We start from the raw sequence: 12262 nt of genomic DNA, 5'->3' as shown, positions 1-12262 counted from the left end.
GGGAATTTCTGCCCTACTTATATAATATCAGATACCTTAAGACGTTGCAGAAAAAAATGCTTTTAAAAGCCTCTGACGATCAGGCAACTCAGCTGGGATCGCCAGAGGCTTTTAAAGGCATTTTCCCCCCTACAACTTCTTCGGTAAATACCATCTCTGACTGGCCCCGCTCCCATCTATTCTCTGCCTCCCGAGTCCCAGCTGATTGGGAGGGAATGGGGATTTTACAGTAACCTTCCCCTGCCACACCCAAGCCACACCCACCAAGCCATGCCATGCCCACCAAGCCATGCCCACAGAACCGGTAGTAAAAATTTTTTGAATCCCAACACTGTGGAGCATCCACAACTTCTGAAGGCAAGTTGTTCCACTGATTGATTGCTCTCACCGTTAGAAGATATCGATCATCGTACAATGAGTTGCACAATGCAGTATAACAGAATAATTTACTTTACTATGTAATTTATTTATAATTTATGTATCAAAGTTGACGTTCAACTACGTGTTAAAATATACGGCTAAAAAAATAAGGTTCAAACAGCCGTTACATGCCAATAGACTTTCTACTTCTCTAATCAATAATATTTCACTAATTGGCCAAGTTGGCTGAAGTATTGATTTGCTCTGAACAAGATGTTCCTTACATTTGAAATAATATATATATATTAGGAAATGAAAGCCTTGCTGTTATCTAATCTGAAAAAAAAAAGGAAAGAGAAGGAAGTTTCCTTTTGCCTCTGAAATTTGTCTCTGAAATACTGGCTTGGAATATTTATATTTGATAAATTTAATGCTTTTTTAAATGCTGTATGCTGCCCAGAGTCACTTTGAAATGAGATGGATGGCAAATAAATTTAATAAATAATAATAAGTACTTTTATTAAAACTCAGATAGGGTAGGGCATCTGTTGGGCATCATACAAGGTTTATTTCTTATACCCTAAGACTATGATGGCGAACCGATGACATGCGTGCCACAGCTGGCACACAGAGCCCTCTCTACGGGGATCCGAGCCATCATCCAGCTTATGTTCACCACGCCTCCTGCCAGCCAGCTGATTTTTGGAATGTGCAAGGGGTGGGACACATGCAAGAGACGCGTGTGCATGTGCGGGGGTCACACGTGCATTCACAGGGGGGGAGCGGGAGTGGCACACACATTCCAGAAATGCGGAAATGGGCCCATTTCTGGCCTCCGGTGGCTCGAGGAAAGCCTCCAGAGCCTGGGGAGGGCTAAAAACAGGCCTCCCAGAAGTTCCAGAAGTCCAGAAATGGGCCCGTTTCCAGCCTCCAGTGGGCCTTTGGAGCTCAGGGGAGGCCTGTTTTGTCCTCTCAGAGGCTCAAGGAAAGCCTCCGGAGCCCGGGGAGGATGAAAACGCCCTCCCCCCACCATGGTGCAGGTTGCTAACATTTTTGAATCCCACCCCTCACAAGCATGCGTGGGGGGCGTGGGGCAGTGGTGGGTTGGCCCGGTTCCGCCGAGCCGGTAGCGGTGATGATATGATGTCACTGAACCGGTTCTGCCAGCCTCCCCGCCCCCTGCGTTATTCTTACCTTTTATTTGGCCCCACCCCCAATCTATTGCTGCTTCCTGAGTCCAAGCTGATGGCTAGAGGGAAAAAACCTGTTTAAACTCTTGCCGCGGGGCTTCAAAGGGCCGCCCTACAGCTGATCAGTGTTAAAAGAAAACAAATGAGTAGATCAGTGCCTGCAAAAATAAATGGATAGACCAGTGCCTGCAAAAATACATGAGTAGACCGGTGCCTGCAAAAATAAATGGGTAGACCAGTGCCTGCAAAAATACATGAGTAGACCGGTGCCTGCAAAAATACATGAGTAGACCAGTGCCTGCAAAAATATATGAGTAGACTGGTGCCTGCAAAAATAAATGGGTAGACCACTGCCTGCAAAAATACATGAGAAGACCGGTGCCTGCAAAAATACATGAGTAGACCAGTGCCTGCAAAAATAAATGGGTAGAGTGGTACAGCTCTGCAAGCAGTTAAAAGCCTGGTAGACCAGTACCTCTGCTAAATCCTAAAGAATTGTCACATGACCATCAAGCCACACCCACACAAAATAAGCCACGCCCAGAGAACCGGTAGTAAAAAAATTTAGAACCCACCCCTGGCGAGGGGGGCTGCATGCAATGAAGGGGGGAGCACACACATTGCATTATGGGTGCCAGCACACATGCGCGCTGTCGCGTACGTTTTTGGCACCTGAAGAGAATAAGGTGAGCCATCACTGCCCTAAGATGTGGTTTTCAAACAAAACCTTCTCCTAAGGAACGTAATTACATGTGTTGATTCTAAAATTTTGTCCTTTTACAATTCCACTTTATTTCTTCCTCCAGATTAAGGTTTTGTGCCTTGTTGTTGTTGTTTTTTTTACACCAACCTCCATTGCTGACAACAATATTTATCATTAAAGTCGTAACATCTTCTAAAATTCCTCGCCTTCCTAATCTTGACAGATTGATCCAAGTAAAAGGGCTCGAACTCTACCATTTCTCTTGTTGCCCTTAATGTGGTTGGTATTATTAATCCCATAAATCAGGATATGCTAATATAATTAGGATGTTTTACTGTCAGTATAAACACCACTTTAGCTGGTTGGCAAGGCTTGATAGCATTTTAATGCCACTCCTGGAAAACATACTTTATATTCATTTTGACGGAGCGTTTCGAGAACGTAAGTTTCGGTTCATGGATGCATTTCCACATTGATTTATCAGAAGCGCGATATACGTTACGCTTTTTACATAAAGTAGGGCAACCGTAGGTTGATTAACGACTCACGTGGGAATTATTGAAGAGAGAAATACATTGCATGCCTCTTACATTGTTATAAACAATAAGACAAGGCATATTATCTATGCCTTGTTCCCCCCCCCCAGCGTATAAATCCCCCAAATCACTTGTGTCCCTGTTTAAATTTACGAAAATAAGAAGCTACAATGTGCCGCAGAGTGAGTATAACATGTACTTTTGCCTGCGCTTAAGAAACATTTCCAGAGAACCTATTATCATATGTGGTGGACATGTATGAAAGCAAGAAAATATTGGACGAAAATACATGTCTGGAAAAGATGATTAAGCGGCATATAGATTTAAAGCCAGAAATATTTCTGTTAGGTATAATACGAGAAAATTATGATAAAGAGACTATATACTTAATGCTCAGGGGGACGCGGTGGCTCAGTGGCTAAGACGCTGAGCTCGTCGATCGAAAGGTCGGCAGTTCAGTGGTTCGAATCCCTACATGCTCTTCTATAGCATGTCCATTACTGTTATTATGAGCCCTGCCTGGTGGCGCAGTAGTTAGAATGTAGCATTGCACGCTCATTCTGCCCGCAGTCTGGAGTTCAATCCCGATGGGGCTCAAGGTTGATTCAGCCTTCCGTCCTTCCAAGGTCAGTAAAATGAGGACCCGGATTGTTAGGGGCAATATGCTGATGTCGTAAAACGCCCAGAGAGTGCTGTATGAGTCTAAGTGCTGTTGCTATAAATCTGAGTACAAAACAATGGTGGGTTGCCCCCGCTTCGGACTGGTTCGCAAGAACCGGTAGTAAAACTAGAAGGAGGCCCCGCCCACCACCCCGGATGTCATCATTGGCGATCTGCGCATGCGCAGAAGCTTCTGTGCATGCTCGCGCATGCACGCAATCCCGTTGCGAACTGGTAGTAAAGGTTGTCAACTTGCAAAGCTTTCAAGTTGCCATGAGCAGGAGGGAGGGAGAACTGAAGTGAATTCCATACATTCTTTCTGACCGCAATCAGAAGGAGGGTGTTAGGTTTCACAGCCAGCCAAAGTGGTTAATTGGAGAATGTGATTTATGACATGGCCAGAGAGGAGGGGAGAGACAGGGTCATAGGGGAACGTAAATCTACGTAGGATCAGTCCTAACTGCATCCGAGTATTGCCGGAATGGTGCTCCTAATAAATGACTATATTTCCTTTGAAGTTTGGATCATGGCTCATGAATTAATTAGGGCCTCTTTCGGAAACTTGACAAAGGTAAGTAGAACCCACCCGGTACAAAACTATTTGTGGTACCTTTGATCCTTCAGGTTGCCATCTGAAAACTACTCTTCCGGAAGCTCCTAGAAGAAAGGTAAACATGGAACTCAAGAATACTGAATTTCTTAAATTACATTTATATATCAAAGCCTTTATACATTATATTGGGGTTTTTTTCTAAGTCTATTTTTTTCCCCCCAATATATTGTTCTGGAGAATGTCCTGATCCACATCCTGAGTGGTTTTTCTCATTTGGTGAGGATTTAAGACAGAATCCTGACAATTCCTATAAAAAGAAGAGCAATATAATATTCTCATTACAGTCAGCACAGACACAATCCACATCACGAAGAACAAGAAGGGTGAAATGCCAAGTCCGAGAAAGACTTGAATGAAAAGAGAAAAGGGAAAAGAAGGACTAGGGGTGACATGGTAGCAGTATTCCGGTATTTGAGGGGCTGCCACAAAGAGGAGAGAGCCAATTTATTTTCCAAAGCGCCTGAAGACAGGACAAGAAGCAATGGATGGAAACTAATCAAGGAAAGAAGCAACCTGGACTATTGTAATGCTCTCTACATGGGGCTCCCCTTAGGAGCGCCCGGAGGCTCCAACTGGCGCAGAGTGCAGCCGCGCGGGTGGATATGGGAGCAACATGGCGCTCCCATGTGACACCTCTCCTGCGCGAGCTGCACTGGTTCCCGGTGGTCTTCTGTGTGCACTTTAAGGTTTTGGTTACCACCTTTAGAGCACTCCATGGCTTAGGACCTGGTTACTTACGGGACCACCTACTACCACAAACAGCCTCCCACCGGCCGGTACGCTCTCATAGAGAGGGGCTCCTCCGGGTGCCATCAGCCAAGCAGTGTCGACTGGCAGCCCCCAGGGGGGGGGGGCCTTCTCTGTGGGAGCACCCATTATCTGGAACGAGCTCCCCCTGGAGATACGGGGGATCCCGGATCTGCGCACCTTCCGCTGCACTCTTAAGACCTTTTTATTCCATCAGGCTGGCCTGGCCTAATTTTTCCCTTTTCTCCCTTTTTAAAACGCAAATTTTAATTCGTTTTTAATTTATTGGGGTGTTTTAAATCTGTCTTTGGCCAAATTGTTTAATTCGGTTTTATCCTGTTTTTAAATTTTGTATTTATGTGTTTTTATCTTGTGGCTGTTCACCGCCCTGAGTCCTTCGGGAGTAGGGCGGTATACAAATCAAATAAACTAAACTAAACTAAACTAAACTAAACTAAACTAAACTAAACTAAACTAAACTAAACTAAACTAAACTAAACTAAACTAACTGTGAAAAACAGTCATAAGCCACTTTTTTCAGCGCCATCGTAACTTTGGACAGTCACCAAATGAACTGTTGTAAGTCAAGAACTATCTGCATTACAAGTTTATTTCATTCTACCTATACAGTAGAATCTGATCTACTAACAGTCAAGGCGAATTGATGCCAGATAAGAGTCAAGAGACTTCAAGGGGAGCTGGACTTAGGTCTCTTATGGGAACGCAGAGATTGCAAACTGATGATGCATTTGACCATTTTAATGGTCGTGGGCTAAATTATTTAATTTGGTTTTAAATTGTTTCTAATTGTTTCTGTATTTTATCCTGTGCCTGTTCACCGCCCTGAGTCCTTCGGGAGTAGGGCGGTATACAAATTTAATAAAACAAACAAACAACAAACAAACAAACCTGGAATTAAGGAGAAACTTCCCAGCAGTGAGGACAATTAACCAGTGGAACAGCTTGCCTCCAGAAGTTGTGGGTGCCTCATCACTGGAGGTTTCTAAGAAGAGACTGGACAGCCACTTGTCTCAAATTGTATACAGCAGTGGTCCCCAACCTTTATGGCTTTGTGGCCTGGTGTGGGGAGGAGGGAGAGGGGAACTGGCTTGTTATGGAATGATAGGACCAAACAACATTCCTGGGTCAGCCAGAGACAGTTTTTATTGCGCAAGGTTCAGAGGCAGATTGGTTCTTGCTATCTGAACAAAGGAAAGAGATCTAATACCCCTGTTTTATACTTTTCCAAGACAAAGGATTTTGCTAGCACGGCAGTTTTTCATATATGGTTAACATACATCCGTTACATGATAATTGACATTTCCTAATTACTAAATTCCTGCCCTAATTTATAGTACATGAGATAATTTTAGCTAAACATCCTCCTTAGTTCTGCATCCGCTGATGCGTAGATTTATGTCTTCCTTGGTTCCATATGGATGTCCTTACATCCTTGACAACTAGGCCCCTTCAGAAGATATATTATCCAGGATGTAATTTATCTGACTTAATGTAATCGTCCAAACAAGTATTGTTCTTCCAAACCAGCACATTTCTTTCTTACAATAATGTGAATAAGGAGGGCCCTTCAGTGTTCATATAGCTGATCCTGCATCATTCACATTAGGCCCATGGAAGCGGGGCGCTGTTTCGTGCAGGTGTGCGTACGCCGGCCCACCACTCACATGAGTTCAGCTTTGCACGCATCAGCTCGCCACTTGCACCTGCGTGCACATACGTGCGCCAAACAGTAGTCGGCCACGGCCCAGGAGCTGGGGATCCCTGGTATAGGATCTCCTGCTTGAGGCAGGGGATTAGACTAGAAGACTTCCGAGGTCCCTTCCCAACTCTATTCTGATTCTGAAGTTATGCTCTGCGTAAGACTCCTTACTCACTTCGCCACCATTCAGGAAGGTGTCTGAAATAATTTGCTGTCTCCAAGGTGTCAACGCTGGAAGTCATAATTTCCGCAAGAAGCTGTCAATCCGCTACACAAAGAACATCTATAAATGCTGGGGCTGACTGGCAGGGAAAGACTTGGTAAGAGGATCAGTTCAGCCTCCGAGACAGTTTGAGATGCCTAGCTGTGCTAAAAAACAAACCAAAACAACAACAACTATCAATTCGTTGCATTCCAACCAAATAATCCTTGCATGAGTAATGCAGGAATTCATCCAGCTGCATTCTCCTTCTCCTCCTTCTCCTTCTCCTCCTTCTCCTTCTCCTTCTCCTTCTCCTTCTCCTTCTCCTTCTCCTTCTCCTTCTCCTTCTCCTCCTTCTCCTTCTCCTTCACCTCCTCCTCCCCCTTCTTCTTCCCTGTCAGGGTGGAGTCTGGCCAACTGAATGGAGCTAGCTGAGGGTTTACTGGCCAGATGCCCTTCCTGTCGCCAATGCGGAGTTTTATTCAGCAGATATAATCTCACTGTGCCCAGAGAGAGAAATATCTGCCTCTCGCTAGGATCGAACTCACAGCCTCCTGATGGTGAGGCGAGAGCTCCACCTCTAGGCCACCGCACCACTCCTGGTGTCATAAAACGGCATGCCATAAGCAATTTCACATCAAACCCAGACGATTCCATGTTCAGAGAACGTTGGTGTGTCCTCGGTATTTTGAATCAGAGGCAAGACGGTCCTTCTCAGCGGCAATGAGCCACTGACAAGTTAAAAAAGAAATGTTTGTTTAAAAAAAAAAAACACGGCTTGTTCCGTAAAATACGTGGCATTCGCTCGGAAAGTGTATGAATTCTGTCGCTTAAATCAACATCTGCCACAGTATAATAGAACCTCATTCCCTCCCTTCATGAGTGCGCTAAGGAAGGGAGTTCTCCAAGGTTCTGGCATTAATTTGACATATTTACAGAGTGTTATGAAAACAGAACTGAATATTTATGAGGAAGACGGGGGAACGCTTGCCATCGACTGCTACAAAAGGCAGAACCAGGATCAATTTTGCAGGAAAGCAAAGCTGAATTAAATTTTGGAGAAAACTATTTGCTGGTAGGAACCAGAGGTGGTATTCAGCCGGTTCGTACCGGTTCGGGCGATGGGCCAGCTCACCCCTGTTATATTGAGTCAAAGTTAGAATCTGTGCTTCTTCCAATGGTGTAATTTTACTATAACGTCATGATTGCTATATCTTAACACACTTGATATTGATCTTGAGCAGAGTGACCTCCCCAGGATTGTTGTTGTTTGGGGGAAAATAGGAGGAGGAAGGTGTGGTGAATATGCTTGCTGCTTTGAGGGTGGTTTATTTTTTTCTTTTTACGACCCTGTAATCCCTTTATTCGGGAGGAAGTCAGGGCGTTTGAATGAAACTGAGTATTTACTGGCCGGATGCCTTTCCCGACGCCTTTGCGGAGGTTCACCACTTTGAGGTTTTTTGTTTTTTTTTTTTAAATGAAAGCAGGATGAAAATACATAAGATAATAAAATGAAGACCTGCAAATAGAAAGAGAACAACTGTGGGAAAGGAATGCAAAAGTAGTACCCATAGAAACAACAGTTCATTTAATGACCATTCAAAGTTAACAACCGCTCGAAAAAACGACTTGCGATTGTTTTTCACACTTAATGACCATCATTGCAGCACGGTCATGTGATCAAAATTCAGATGCTTGGCTTAACGCATTGTAAGCCGCCCTGAGTCTCCGGAGAAGGGCAGCATATAAATCAAATTTTAAAAAAAAGTGACTCATACTTACGACGGTTGCAGTGTCCTGAGGTCACGCAATTCCCTTTTGCAACTTTCTGACCCAAACAAAATCAATGGGGAAGCCATTGATGGAAGAGCCTGGTGGCGCAGCAGACTAATAGCCTGTTATTAACATTCAGCTGCCTCCAATTACTGCAAGTTCGAATCTCCCCAGGCTCAAGGTTGACTCAGCCTTCCATCCTTTCAAAGGTAGGTAAATTGAGGACCCAGTTTGTGGGGGCAATAAGCTGACTTTGTATAAATATACAAAAGTATGAAGGCTATTGCTTAGCGCATTGTAAGCCGCCCTGAGTCTCCGGAGAAGGGCGGCATATAAATCAAATTAGAAAAAAAAAATTCACTTAACAACTGTGTTAACTGCAGAGTTTCACTTAACGACATAAAGCAGAAGAAAGTTCGTATAATGGTGCAAAACTCCCTTAACTGTCTTGCTTAGCAACATACGTTTTGGCCTCAATTGCGGTCGTAAGTCGAGGACTACTTGTAGTAAACACTTATTCCTTGGCTGAGATTCTTCTTTGCAGACGAGCAAAAGTCTTTGCAAGTCATTCTCTCGTCAAGGAAGCAAGGAAAGGTCTCCGTGACCCAAGCAAAAATGTTGAAAAACCCTTCAAGAATGCAAAATCCGAAGACTTCTCTGCCTAGCTTGCTCTTCAGCGCTTCCCGCCCCCTGACACACCGCCAGGAGAGGGATTGACGTTTTATCTAAAATCAGAATGCCTTCTCCTGCAGCCTAATGACATCTTTAATGACATGCCCAAAAGTGCTAATTTGCTCCGCGCCATCAGGCTCTGTTTGTGCCAGTTTCTTGATTGCCGCTAATTTCCCCCCAAACAATTGTAAAAGGATGTATCCCAAAGGTTCTTTTTTTTTTCGGGAGGCAATTGTACTTTCTTGTTTGTTTGTTTTTTTTCTTTTGAAGACGTTTCGCTTCTCGTCCAAGAAGCTTCTTCGGCTCTGACCGGATGGTGGGGGAATGGAAGGATTTATACTCCTTGCAGACAGCTGGTCATTTGCATCCTTTTAGAGCACAGGTGTCAAACTCGATTTCTTTGAGGGCCGCATCAGGGTTGGGTTTGACCTGGGGCGGGGGGAGGCGGGATGGGCATGGTCAGGGTGGGCGTGGCCAGCTCGACATCATTTGTGTCAGGGGTGCCTGAGGTGGCCCAAGCGCTCTGCCAGCGAAAATGGGCTCCCGAGCTCTGTTTTCGGCTGCGATGGCCTCCTGCAACCCTCTGCCAGCAAAAACGGAGCTCGGGAGGGCTGTGGGCAGCACTTCCAAGCTCCATTTTCACTGGCAGAGGCACCGCAGGACAGTCCTTTGCTGTTTCTAGGGCGGCCCCGCAGGCCAGATCTAAGTGCCCCATGGGCCAGATCGTTTCCCTGGAGTGGGGAGGGAATGGAGATTTTGCAGTATCTTTTCCCTGGAGTGGGATGGGAATGGAGATTTTACAGTATCCTTCCCCTGGAGTAGGGAGGGAATGGAGATTTTACAGTATCCTTCCCCTGGAGTGGGGAAGGAATGGAGATTTTACAGTATCCTTCCCCTGGAGTGGGGTGGGAATGGAGATTTTGCAGTAACCTTCCCCTGGAGTAGGGAAGGAATGGAGATTTTACAGTATCCTTCCCCTGGATTGGGGAAGGAATGGAGATTTTACAGTATCCTTCCCCTGGAGTGGGGTGGGAATGGAGATTTTGCAGTAACCTTCCCCTGGAGTAGGGAAGGAAAGGAGATTTTACAGTATCCTTCCCCTGGATTGGGGAAGGAATGGAGATTTTACAGTATCCTTCCACTGCCACGCTCATCAAGCCACACCCACAGAACCGATAGTAAAAAATTTTGAAACCCACCACTGGATAAAAGGATGTGGTTAGCAAGTACGATAAAATAATAGATGTAGCACCTGAGCTCTCTGCACGAAAAATAAAAACGGGACACGGCTCAGGTGTCAGAATCCTCACTGCTGCTTTGTGAAGGGAAGCAACGAGTTATCCCACTTTTTTCCGTGCTCTCTGTAGTAAAAAAACAAACAAAAAAACATGGAATGTGCAAATCTTGGCACATTTTAATTGGGCTGCCACTAGATCCTACTTGAGGCAAGAACTAGCTACCTTGTTAACATCAGGAAGGTTTCCAATAGTGACACGAAGTGAAAAAGGGAAACTGCTTCTAGAAATAGGCAATTAGGGAGAACAAACGTCTTCGGTTTTATGTTACGCACTTTTCAAGTTTGGAAAAATATATATATATATTTTTGTAAGAGCCGATGAGAGGATTTGAACTTTAAGCGATCGGCCATTTTCGAAGGACGAAAGGCCTTCGGAAATATTATTTTAGAATCCGATGTTTTCAAACAATGTTTTTTAAATAGTTGTTTTATTAAAAATTTAATAGAAACGGAGGGGGGGAAAATAGAAGGGGCTGGAGAAAAGAAATGGTCTAAATTCAAAGCCTCTTGAATCCTTTTGACTCTTATCTAGCGCCAATTTTTTTCTGTTACAGGCAGGAGCAATAAATCAGTTTAACTGGGATTTATCGTGTAGTTCTGGTCCTTCACACCTGACAATTGCCACTAAAATTCTGTCTTTTGCGTTGCCTTTTTAATTACCTATTAAACATATTTTAAAATTTTACACAAGTGACTTTTTTTTTTGTTGTGACTTATATTTTCTTCCCATTGGAAGATGCTATCAGGCTTCCGACAGATGCCCTAATTAAACCATGAGCCTCGAGCCAAGTTTCAAAAGCAATCCAATTATTTATTAAGAGCAACATGTCAGTATGTACCCAAGTGAAGTCAGCTCTGCCCCACGTAATTTACGACCCAACTATGACCCTGTTTCCCTCCCTCCTCCCAGGGTGTGTCATAAATCACATTCTCCAGCGGAGCACTTTCACGGGCTGTAGAAAACACGCCTCTCCGGCTGGCTCTGGTAGCTTGGGAGACAGTCTTGAGAAAGGTATACGTGGAATGTGCTTCTGGTTGTGGCTGCTATGCTGCTCTTTGTCAGTTCCTCCACCCCACTCCTGCCTATGGCAACTGGAGAGCAGGCCAGGAATGCTTTACAAGTTGACAGATGCATTTTCTGCTTCTGGAAGTAGGTTATTGTTGTTGTTGTTGTTTATAAACTGAAAAAAAAAAACAGGCTCCCGAGCTCCGTTTTAGGCTACAACGGCCTCCTGCAACCTTCTGCCAACCAAAACGGAGCTCGGGGGAGCCGCACCAGCCCTCCTGAGTGCTATTTTGGCTGGCAGAGGCACCACAGGCTGGTCCTTCACTGTTTCCAGGGTGGGCCTGCGGGCCAGATCTAAGCACCCCGCAGGCCGGATCTAGCCCACGGCCATACCACATCATTAAAATAGGGAAGGGAACATTAAACATGGTTAATAGGTACCTGGCTGGTTTATTTGTTTACAGGAAACCACGGCTTTTCGTTACAACCGAGCCATTATAGCTGGGTTTTTAACCATGAACGCCTGACATCTTGACTGTAAGAAATCAGTAAAGGCTGAATTATAAGAAGACAAGAATGTCAATGTATTTCATTGTGCGCAGAGCGAATCGATGGGATTGTGCCATTGCAAATCCCACAGGAACCCGCAGGGGTGATTTATCTATTTCTGTGGAATGTACAAATAGCAGAGAATGCAAGCAAGGTGAGGAAATCTATTATTACCCGGAGCCCAAGTCCCATTATCGGTTAACATCACGATACATGAGGCATGGAATCAAGTTC

Source organism: Pituophis catenifer, unplaced genomic scaffold (assembly GCF_029215685.1).
Source record: "Pituophis catenifer annectens isolate HBS135680 unplaced genomic scaffold, rPitCat1.0.hap2 SCAF_7, whole genome shotgun sequence".
NCBI lineage: Eukaryota > Metazoa > Chordata > Lepidosauria > Squamata > Colubridae > Pituophis > Pituophis catenifer.
This window is presented reverse-complemented; position numbering follows the sequence as displayed.